At 34.8% G+C, this 12,330-nt stretch overlaps 1 long non-coding RNA gene across 2 annotated transcripts; it reads right to left on the bottom strand.

Annotated features, from left to right (window-relative positions):
* Positions 1 to 110: 110 nt before the first annotated feature.
* Positions 111 to 4,150, bottom strand: LOC114263900 (uncharacterized). Of its 2 annotated transcripts, XR_014341088.1 has the most exons (7): positions 3,927 to 4,150; positions 3,661 to 3,783; positions 2,234 to 2,511; positions 1,869 to 1,905; positions 1,527 to 1,764; positions 401 to 468; positions 111 to 317 (listed from the first exon to the last, which is right to left on the bottom strand). It is a non-coding gene; the product is annotated as an uncharacterized LOC114263900 (long non-coding RNA). The 2 variants fall into 2 exon arrangements; XR_014341089.1 differs by lacking the exon at positions 401 to 468 and having other exon boundaries at positions 3,927 to 4,147.
* Positions 4,151 to 12,330: the final 8,180 nt, after the last annotated feature.

Below are 12,330 nucleotides of genomic sequence, written 5' to 3' on the forward strand. Positions count from 1 at the left end.
ACCAAGGCACCAACTATAAACCCCAGAGCTGCAAGATCACCAATGATTGAATCTATAGCAAAATGTAAAAGGTTTTTAGCAGTTTCTACTGGAATCTTCCTTACATATATTGTGATGAATGCATTCTCCACAGCTTCATAAATGGATTTGTCCTGTGAAAATACCTGTATGCAGCCAGCAAATATGCACAATTCACTATTTACACGAAACATCTACTGAAAGGTATGAGCAAAAAACCTGATAGAAATCCAATATCATTTTCAAGCTGGAAATTTGCGTTCTCCCCAACAGTGAAGAGAAGCTGGAGATTTGCATCACTGGAAACAAATTGAAATTAGATGTCATTTTCTGTTACACACAAACACAAAGAGATGGGGGGAGGGAGGGAGAGAAATCTTACCAAAAATCTGCATCAATAATCATAAATCAACATAAAGCAAGCATTGCAGATGCCAGTAGTTCAGGATACTAAAAAAAAAACAGCAATCAAATTAGTTCTTAGATTATTATTATTATTATTATTATTATTATTATTATTATTATTATTATTATTATTATTATTATTATTATTATTATTATTATTATTATTATTATTATTTTGCTGTTGGGAGATAACTTCGCTTAGTAGACATCTAATTCAAGATACTTAAGAATACAATTAGCCAAGATGAAAGGCATTGTTGTTCATATTGGCTATTGGGGATGCAAATATTCAAACAAATCCTCAAGCTCCAATACTGACAAGAGAACAATCACTTTACTAATACTGACAATATTAGCCACTAACATCTCTGTCCTAACCAATCCTTACAAGGTCAGAGTAACAACTTTGAGGAGCATAATCAAACCAACAATTCCTAAAACTTCACCCTTAAAGCAGTGCCAACCATCACATAAATAACCTTATTATAGGATATAGTATTGCTTAGAGAATATCTTCTTCATCAATATGTTCTTCTAAGAAGGCAGATTTGAAATAACATTTTCTTTTTTTTTAACCCCTTTAGTTCAACAATAGCTCCTGCCAGGAGCTAAACATCATATAGGAAGGTATTAACCAAAAGTTGTATGGTTGGTTGGAAGCTTGTAAGAAGAAAAAGAAGAAAAAAACTTGCTAGATCAGCCATACAGCAGCCAAAAGGATGCCTCATCAAGCTACCTTCAGTTTAGCCATAATCACACATCTTTATTGATCCTAAACATCTCACATGATCCTGGATCTGTGCAAGAATGAATTGGTCTCTACTTAATGATCATTGTATTGACAATCAAAACTGTAATGCTTCTAGAATTGCATGTCTGTGTGTAACATGGATGGACATTTATATACTTAGGCGTATGCACATACGCAAATATGTATTGTTAACAAAATTCTAGTAGCAACTCCAGGTTGATAATTTTTTTGGCTATATGCCAAATCTGGTATGCATCATTTTCACACTCATTTCCCAGCTCAAAGCATAGAGAGAGAGAGAGAGAGAGAGAGAGAGAGAGAGAGAGAGAGAGAGAGAGAGAGAGAGAGTTACCTGCAAGGTATTGTGCTTGAGTTATGGTAATAGTGTCTGTAGTTACTCCATTAACGAGGGGTCCCCCATATTGCAGAACATGACGACCTGGTGTCACATAGCCCTGAATGGTTGGATACCCATGGTTGCCAGAGAGAGGATGACCCATTTGTCCATATGGGACAATATTTGTGTTAACTGTGCTTGGTACGCCATATATTTGAAGGTAATGCTGACCCATGTGAGGATTGTAGACACCCTGAAAAAATAGACAGAACACATCACGATTGTGCACATATTCCTTTCCAGAACTAACTGGAGTACCAAAATACCCATTAGCAGTTGAGGTTTGAATTTACTGACCTGTGGGTAGGCATATTCGGGTCCAAAAGATGCGTACCTGCCAAAGGAAAGATTAATGCCTTGATGTCAAAGAGCACATCAATCAGTTTAGGTTGTAATGCAAGTGGACGTCAGATGATCATGTAAGTGAACACATGAAGCTCTGACATCACAAGAACAAGGCTTTTCTATCATACATAAATTACCATGACAATCATCTTGTGCTGATGCATATACCTTCGGTTTTTTGAATTAATAATAAAAACATAAAAAGCGGACGAGTTCAAAAAAATATCACGAACAAACAAACTTTAATTCACAAAAGTTAACTTGATTTTCACAAGTGTATGAATAAACTTTGCTAGTAAACATCAACTTCTACAAACCTCTGCTTGATAATCAACAATGACTTCAACAAAGAAAACGGACGCACAAGAATTTGCTCAATTAGCTATTTGTCTGGATAGGGGCAATTTAACTCTCCTATAGGCTCATTTTGCCCACGAAAGTGCAAAATCATGCGAGTTTGTAGAGATTGAGAACACCAACAGGTGGAAGTAGATTTTCACATAAGTCTTAGTTCATACTCGCCGGCCATGGTTATGTATCTCACACATGGAAGAGCCTGGTAGCCGCTTTTCTCGATAATCTTTAGGTAACGAACCTACAAAACACAACATTTACATAAATAAAGGATATTATTTTATTATGGTTGTTACGTTACGTTCAGAACCAAACTGAGCATCCAGAAGAACCAAACAGCAGGAATACATCATCATGAAGAGTCACCAAAGCAGTTTCCCCAACCAACTTGAATAAAATAAAATAAATTTCAAAGTTAAAACCAGTGGCACTGTTCACTCCTCAGAACAAGAACAAGACCAGAACTAGGGCAAGTAGGCATCAACCCCTTCGCTTAAGGTTTAGAAGTTTCACATCCCAGCAGTAGAAAGCAGCAAGCAAGAATCAGAATAATTATAATACATAGGTTCAATCATGCTCAATCACTAACATCTGTGGAAAACCACATCTCTAAGAAGTTCAACATGCTATTCTATTCTAAAAGGAAATACAGTGCAGGAGCAGGAATACCACTTCAACAAGCACAGCTTCTGTCAATGGCTAATGACAAATTACAGTGCCAAAATGGCTGAGACAGACAGAGAGTAGTTTGGCCTTTTTTCGTATCCACATCTGTGAATTTAAAAAGCAGGTTGGCCCTTTTAATGCAGAGTCAAAAGAAAGTAATATTGGAATAGGTAGTTACAGAGGAGCAGTCGTTCAGAGTCATTCATGACCTCTGTTGGGAGGACAAGCATTTCAGGGCATAATGAAACCCAAATAAGAGTCATACAAAATGCAGATTTATGTATCATGCAATCCTGGGAAGTGAGTGAAATAGTATTCTCAGTCCAACAACCAACCTTTTTTTATTATTATTATTTTTTTTTTATATTTGTTGATTTAATCAAGGAGAGCAGGGCAGTAATGGTAGGTGCATGGCTACATGCACGTAACAGGGAGTGATATCCTGCATCAGATTTGAGTGTTCAACCACATCAAGTATGAATCCTCCCACTTGATTGGAACACAAAGTTTGGTTTGGTTTTGGTTTATCATTCCTGATAGGAACACAAGGTTTGGTTTTATCCATTCCACCTTTGTCTAGATAGATTAAAAAAAATGAAAAAAAAGACGCAAACACAGCAGACACAGAAAGAATGAAGCATTGCAGATATACATGCAACAATATCTGAATTTTCTATTCAATAAAAAATTAAAATAAAAAAAAATTGTATTTGAGAGGGGAAACCTGGATTCCTGAAACAACAAAATATGGTATCTCAAACTTCACACGTATAGAAGCTTTTCTCTCAGGAGCTGCGTCTTCAGATGTTATACTAGGAAGAGTATACTCTGCTCTAAGCATATATTCCTAAATTGAATTTGCAAAGAGTGTCAAAATTCCATGTCAAAATTGCAAGTGGAAAAGATACTGTAGCCCCACATAACCAATAGCCATGAACAAGAAATTACTAGCAAACAATACACTGAGAAAAAATTGAGGTAAACTCTCACCTTACCACCAGGAAAAGATTTAATTTTCCAGATCAAAGCATCATTTTCTGGTGCATATGAAGCAGATCCCAATGATGTCCAAACATTTGGGTTGGTAGCATCGGCTGGAACAGGCAACTCAATCTCAACATTTGTAGCAGTGCTGTAAAATTGATTCAATGCATGAATTAGTTAAGAAAAATCTAATGATCAGGCATTTCAAACAGCCCAAGCAATTGACCCATAAGTCCTTAGCCATACCTGCGAATGAACAACGCCAGGGCTCGACGCCACTTCTCCCCCAAAACAAAGCTTTTGTTGATGAGCAAGGTCTCGGATCTCGAAACAGAGACCACCCATAGCTTCGACAAAGGAACTAGGAGTAGGGACCTCGGACTGAACCCCAATCGAAGCCCTAGGGCTCATACCCAAAACGATCTCGGAGGCAGAAGACTGATTTTTACCCCCATTTCGCTTCACAATGTCCATCAATGTTAACAAATCCCTCTCCAACAGTAAATCTTTCACGATGTGCGAACTCCCCTTAGGCGAAGGAGAACCTTCAGTCACTAACCCATCAGCCATCGTAGCCAAATTGCGTAAATCAGATGTGAGATCAGCCATTATCAACGAAATATTGAATGAGAAAACCCTAGAAATTTAGGCAATTTCTAGAGAGAAGGCAGACTCTCTCTCTCTCTAACCCATCTTTTCCCGAACCCTCAATCTCTCCTTTCACACCCACTTTCTTGTCAATACCCTCCGGCGACAGTGTTGCTAAGATTTTGGAGAAGTTTGGAGAGGATGCCAGGGGTGAGAGACGCCATTGTTGTGGTTGAAAATTATATTTTTAAAATTTTAAAAAGTATTTATGACCTAAAAGATAAAATTATATAAAAATAATAATTTTTTTTTTGTTCACCCAATTTGATTTTAGTTTTTTAGGAAAAAAAATTTTGAACCTAGTTACTGAAAATAAAAACAAACATATTGAAATTGATAATCTAACCATATTCTTTGAAAAAATTTAAATTATCTCAAATTAGTCATCTCAACTTAAAACTGTGTTCAATGGGTTCATTTTGTGATCTAATTCAATGATCATTTTAATTTTACAATTAAGTAACTAAAATATTTAAAACTCTTTCAAAAATTATAATAAAAAACACAAATCACTAAATCACATCATTCCACTAGCAAAACTTTTACCGACGAATAGTGTCATCGTCGCTAAATGGTTAACTCTTTACCTACGCCAACTTGTCGTCGCCAAAAGTAAGCACACTAATAGCAACGCTCATTGTGTTGCTAAAACATAAGCCTCGTAGATAAAAGTTTTGAAATTTTGGCGCCAACCAAAAAAATTGGCGCTAAAATAATGTTATGCCTTTTTAGCGACGACAACAAGTTGCGTCGGTAAAGGTATACTTTTACCAACGAAATTGATCACTGTGTCGCCAAAAATATACTTTTAGCGATGAAAAATTGACGTCGTCGCCAAAAGTAGTCGCCAAAAGTGCAATTTCTTGTAGTGTTGAAATATATTTTCCTTGTTTTCCTTGATAGTGATTTGCAGTATCAGTGATCCATTGTTAATCTTTTTCTTCTTCACTGTGAGGCCTGACTTTCGTAAATTCTTTTTAGATCCTTACTTTTGAATTATTTCAATAAAGACCCTCGATTCCTTATTTCATTTCAATTTTAACTCTAGCGTAAAAAATGCACTCCAACCGAAAACTAGAAAACCCTAATCGAACGTGGGAACTCAAGAATCATTTCCAAAGCCCTAATAATAATTAATTAACTCCTTAATTATAGATTTACTATTCAAAACTCTAGGTTTGCGGTTCTTGTTATGATTCATCGTTTAATTCGAAATGAATAAACTTTAACTGAATTGAATTCTCAAATACTAATTTAATTAAATACTACACTTAAATAAATGTTCCAATTCATAAATTAAGGCCTTCGCCCTCACATTTTAGTTGAATTACAAATTGACCCCATGATAGTACCATTATATATGTACATACTTGTACCAATGTTCTTAAACAAATAGGTTTGTACACAAAAATCTCCACAAAATATACAATTCGTACATCAAAAAAATAAAGAAAAATTTCCCAAATCTAGGAGATATGGCCAAGGCTACAATTATGGGGTACTTTTTTTGAAACATATCCCTAAAATCATGGAAAATTTTTTGACTTTGGTACCCATTATATATATATATATATGCGTCGTACTTGCAACTAGAATAGTTTAATTAAGAGAAAAGTCTAACTAGATCATGTTTAAGTACATAATTAAGGTCCATAATCATCTAATATTCTATTTCATTCTAACTAAATAAAAAAAATTCAATTGAATTAGAACCAAGGGTAAAATAGTATTTTTATCACTTTTTCTCTATAAATATACCACTGGCCTCCACATTTTGAACACAAACACACACTCATACACTCACATACATGGCTAAAGGAGATGAAAAGAGAGAGAGAGAGAGAGAGCTTGGTAGTGGTGGAGAGGAAATGAAAGGAAAATTATGCAAACATCTCACCTAGGTAACAAGTAAGCCACATTACCACCATTCCTTCTATTTCTTCTTTCAAATAGATGTTCTTGTAGTTTTTAACTATTATTTTCATAAGTGTTTTAATGGTATTTTTGTGTTAAAAATGAAAAGAGTTAAGCCTTGTTCAACCTTTACTTGTGTTTTCTCTTAATAGATGCAAAACTTTCTTTTCTACACCTATCTCACATGAATTCCAAAGGCACACCTTGAATCTAAAATTTTGAGTTTATAATATATTACTTAGCATGTTTTCATCACAATAGAAATCAAAATTATCCTCTTTTTTCAAGCTTTGTGCTTAAAGAACCGATATTTATAGCCCAATTGCAAAAATTCTACAAAAAATGTAGAAGAATCTCCTTAATCTCATTTTTATGTCGAAACTTTCCTTTAAGTGTTGGCTTTCATTAAAAAAAAAAAATTTATCGAAAAATAGTGAGCGGTTTGAGAGAAAATCCAATTTCGTAACAGTTGACGAATCTAGACAGCGCTGGAGTATTTCTTAAATAACTAAAAAGTTAGGAAAGTTATTCCACTTCTAAAATATGTTCTGAAAATTAGATAGAATTCTGTAAAAGCCATGAGAAGGCCATGTTCGGAAAAAAATATAAAAATGTCTCTTTAATTGTGATATTTGAAGTGCATCTAATTTGGAAATTATGTTTGTTGATCATTTCATGCTTTTAATTTTGTGAATGTGCTTCTTATCTCTTGTTTCGGCCTTAGTATGATATTTACATTGTTATTCCAATATTTCTTTACCATGTTGCTTTGATGATGCTCATACTTGTGTAGAAATTATTGTCTTAATAGCTTGTTCTAACCTTAACTTAAAAACATCTAACTTAAGGGGAAACTAAATGGGGGAGGTATTTTGTTTTCGATCAGTAGAATAATGATGAGATGATAATTGATTGATAGGATGTATTCCCTAATTGAAGGTCAAGTCTTGCACAAGTGGTGGTTTCGGAACCCTTGAATGGATTGGTTGTATTCAGACTCTAGGTACTTATGATGGATAAGGTTGGAAGAGGTTATATATTTTTACCATTTCTTTTGAGGTTCTCGGTTGGGCTACGCATTAGGTAACCATTGTAGGCATCCAGATAAGGTTTGCAAAGAAGCAAAAGAGGGAGCATACTGAATAATTCGAGTCCAATTCTTGCGGTTGGGAGGATGAAATCTATTTGGAGGATTTCTAGGTTACTAACATCTAACCTTGTAATCCTTTGTTATTGACTTGAATATCATGCTTCATTGCTTGTTTGTTATAATTGTGATTGTGTATTGGATTGGGAAAGGGACGGGGTGTGTGTGCGTTTACTAGGTATTCCAAGCTCATGGCATTTCATGCTAGGTGTTGATGAAATTTACGCGGATAACAGTAAAATGGAAACATTTGAAGACATATGGCTATATCCTAGAAGAACTAGAAATTTGTAGTCATATTTTGGGATTGTAAGTGTTAAAACTCTTGTAATAATTGAGATATGATCTTGTAACTATTATTTTACTTATATGTGCATATATCTTTTGTGAACTTATCCTTATCCTTTGTCAACTTATGTAGACTTTATGTTAATACCTTGTTAAGATTTGTTAAAAAGGTAGGTTTGCTATCTACGGAGATTGGAGTTTGAAGGAAGGCTATATTGACTCCTCCGATCTTTCTTGGGACCTTACTTGGTTATTGACTAAAGGACTCATTAGTGACGTTTCCGAGACTTGTAACCTTAGAAAAACCATGTATTTATTTGTTAATATGTTCCAGATTTTTGGGGCGTTACATTCACTATCACTCTTATATTCACTATCAGTTATAGTATTATTTTTACTACTAATTTCATCTTCAAATAGTTGTTGTCAAGTTTTTTTCTTGGTTGTTGTCAATTGTTTTAAGCTCACCCCGCTGGGTTGTGTAGAGATGTTCAATTTGTGTTAATAAATTTGGTTTTGTAATTTTAACAGGGTTAAAACCAAATTTATATTTTTGAGATACATATTTTAGCAATGAGATTTCATGCATTTAAAGAAAAATATATGATTGATCTTGAAGAAAATGTTTATTTTCTTCTTGTTTTAAAATACTAAAAAATCTCCATCTAAAAATGGAAATTGAATTATTCAGTCCATTATAAATTATTTTTGATGAAGAATAATAGGAACATGATAACTTTCATATTCCATAGTTACCGATTGACTGTTTGTGTCATGACTTGAACCCGCCCTAAAGGTTAGGATCATAATCGGCCGGTAATCATTAGATTACCTACGGCCTCAGACAGAAAACAAATTTTAAATAATCATATGGGGCCAAAAGCGGAAGCACAAAGATAATATTTGTCCAATGAGCTTGTGCATAAATGGAATGAACAAAAACATTTCTTATATTAATAACTCACACCAAACATACCCACATAAAAGACATTCTATGTCTAGGTCCACGCAACACCATATTTATACAAAACCATAGCTTATATACAGATAAGGTCAAACATGACCATCAAAAGAAGACAAAAGGGTCAAGATGAAAGTTCTAAAACTAAGGCCTCCTTCATGAGGCGTGTCATGGTTGACTCCACAAACTTGACATTCTTTCTTAAGTTTGTTACAGTTGGGGTTGGGCATCCTGCTGCTCACCTACATACATATATAGAAAGAGTGAGCGAAATCTCAGTGAATAATACCATAGTGAAGAGGTTATACGAATGAGATTCATATTAAGTACATCGAACCCGTAAATTTCATATACAAACGGCCTTAGGCCCATTCTGTGTTTTTCTTGTACATGTCAAATGACCTCAGGCCCATTGTATCAAACATATTAGACGGCCTCAGGCCTATTGCATAACTTTGTCAAACTCATTACACGGCCTCCGACCCAATTCAAACACTTCAACGTATCAAATGGCCTCGGGCCTATTATTTCCTTATTTGTATCTATGTGCATTTCATATTCATGGTCATGATCACTTTTCATTCAAACAGCCTTTGGCCCATTACATTCATATTCAAATAGCCTTTGGCTAATCACGATATTCAAACGGCCTTCGGCCCATCATAATATTCAAACGGCCTTTGGCCCATCATAATATTCATACGGCCTTTGGCCTATTGCATTCGTGTTCAGACGGCCTTGGGCTCATCACATATTATTCAAACGGCCTTTGGTACATCATAATATTCAAACGGCCTTTGGCTCATCATAATATTCAAACGGCCTTTGGCCCATTGAATTCGTATTTAGACGGCCTTGGGCCCATTACATATTATTCAAATGGCCTTTGGTCCATTGCATTCTTATTCAGACGGCCTTGGGTCTATCACATATTATTCAAACGGCCTTTGGCCCATTTATCAAACGGCAAATGGCCTTAGGCCCAATTTAGACATATCAAACATATCAAACGGCCTCAGGCCCAATTCATACTCTTATCACATATCAAACAGATAGAATGCTCATTCATAATTCAAATTCACAAGTACAAAAAACTTACACATGAGTAGCATTTGGAAAATAATATACATGAAAATATCTTTACTAAGATATTGCTTATAGTGCTTCGATGCTTGATTTGTCCTTGCACTTGACCCTACACAATTCGTAATACACATAGAAATCGGGTCACAATCCAATTCATTCCGTTTTTTATTTTGTTTAATTCTCTTAGGCTCTTTTCAACTCTATAGTTCATATATAATGCTCAGTATATGCCTAAGAGTGCTTAAAAGTGAAAAAGAATAGAAATCAAAATATGATCCAGCTTTTCAAAATTTTCTGAAACAGGGCACTCCACTCGAGCACAACTTTTGTCGCTCGAGCAGTCTGTAAAACTCTGCAAAACTTCTGGGAGCTTGGTATTTATGCTCGAGCGATACTTTCTTTGCTTGAGCGGAGAGGCCGAATTCTGGAAATTTTGAGAATTTTGTTTGAAGTTCAAACACACATTTAAAGTTCCAAATTTCATGCATGACATGTTCTAATGTACAAAAACACTTCCAAAAACATGTATATAAGGTCATTTCTAACTCTTAGCTCAAATCTCCATGAATTTAATGATTTTAATATTTTTCTTCCTTTCTTACAAAACAAAAAATTAAGCTACAAGCTCTTTGAGAAATATTTGCAAGTATGAAATTCAAATCAAAATCAAGTCAATTCTTGATTGTCAAATTCTAAATCATAATTAATTTCTTGATTTATCCAAATTAAGTTTTTTCATATCGAACCCACTTTCAAACACATAAATTCTAAAATATGAATTAAACTTTCAAAATATAATCTCAAAACTTGGGTTCATATATGGCTTGTCTAAAAACACACAAACTCTTAATTAATAAAAAAGAATATGATCAATTTTTAAATCATTTACATCAAAATTCCTTTAATTTAAAATTAAACTCATTTGTTCATAAACTCATAATTTTCCGAGGCTTGGTTCTTATTTCATGAAAACATGAAATCAATTCTAAGAAATCTATGATGCATGTACAATTAGAGTATTAAAACTTACAAAATTTGTTCATGCATGTAGAAATGAAACTCAAATTCATGCAAGACTACAAAAATCAACTCAACATAATTGATTCCCAATTTAACTTCCATAAATTTGAACCTAATTCCATTTATTCATCATCTTGCTAATTTCCTTTTAATTATATGAAATTGAACCCAATAGTCTCTCAATTTCAGCTTTTAGGTGATTTATCTACAAAATTTGAGCTTTAATTTATTACCTAAGATCTTCAATTTGTTGAGTCTCTTGATCAAGCTTTGAATTTCTTCCTTTTGTCTTCAATTTCTTGGTCACCCTTTCTCTAGAGTTAAATTTCCAGCAAAAACTTGTTGAATTCTCTCTCTCTCTCTCTCTCTCTCTCTCTCTCTCTCTCTCTCTCTTTCCCCACGGTTTTGTTTTTGCTCCAGTAGAGAAAGTCTATAATGCATGTATATAAGTGTAGACACCCCATTTTTGACCGCTCTTAAGACTTGGGCGCCACTAATTGATCACTCGATGATGAAAGTTATGCGGTGCAAATGTTTGATTTCTTCAGTAAGAAGAGCTTCCAAATACCAACCTTACACCCTATTTTTGACCAAAACTATTTTGGACTGAAACTATTTTAGTCCTTAAAACCCTTTCTTTCAAAATATTTATGAAAATGTTTCTACGATGTTCCGAGGCTCGCATTTCGTTAAAAATTGCACTTTTCGGTAAATCGAGCAAGGACAAAGTGGAAATAAATGGAGGAGAGGTGAAATCTTTGAAAAATATTTTAAAAATCCTACTTATAGGTTTGGAGTTGAAGAAAATCGGAGGAGAGGGAAGAAAACTAGTTGGGGAAGAAGTTGGGTATCAAACCGTTAAGAGAGAACTGAGTAGCCTTCACTACATCAGGCCTATCTCTTTCTACACTTAGACTTTAGTTGTGAGGCTACCACCATTGGAAAGTGGACTTCCGGGGATTCATTTTAGACTCAAGAATCTCCTAAAGCCGAGTCCGGATGAGAGAGATATGGCCGTTTGAAGTTAGGCATCAATCCGGTTAAGACATAAATGAGCAACCTTCACTAAAATAGGCATATCTCATTGCACAATTAGAATTTAGATGTGAGGTGCCACCATTGGAAAGTAGACTTCCTGGGCTTCAATTTAGACTCAAGAATAACCTAAAACCGAGTCCGGATGAGGGAGATATGCCCATTTGAAGTTGGACCTAGAAGCAGATTTTTGGTGGCCGACAATTCACACTTTTGGTCGGCTGACCACTGGTGTAAAACCCAGATATTTTTGCTAGCTGTTTCCACAAAGCTCCAGCTATCCCTTTTTTGATATTTTTGACCTAAGGCTC

This window comes from Camellia sinensis, chromosome 9, assembly GCF_055761805.1.
Source record: "Camellia sinensis isolate YWXY chromosome 9, ASM5576180v1, whole genome shotgun sequence".
Classification (NCBI taxonomy): Eukaryota; Viridiplantae; Streptophyta; class Magnoliopsida; order Ericales; family Theaceae; genus Camellia; species Camellia sinensis.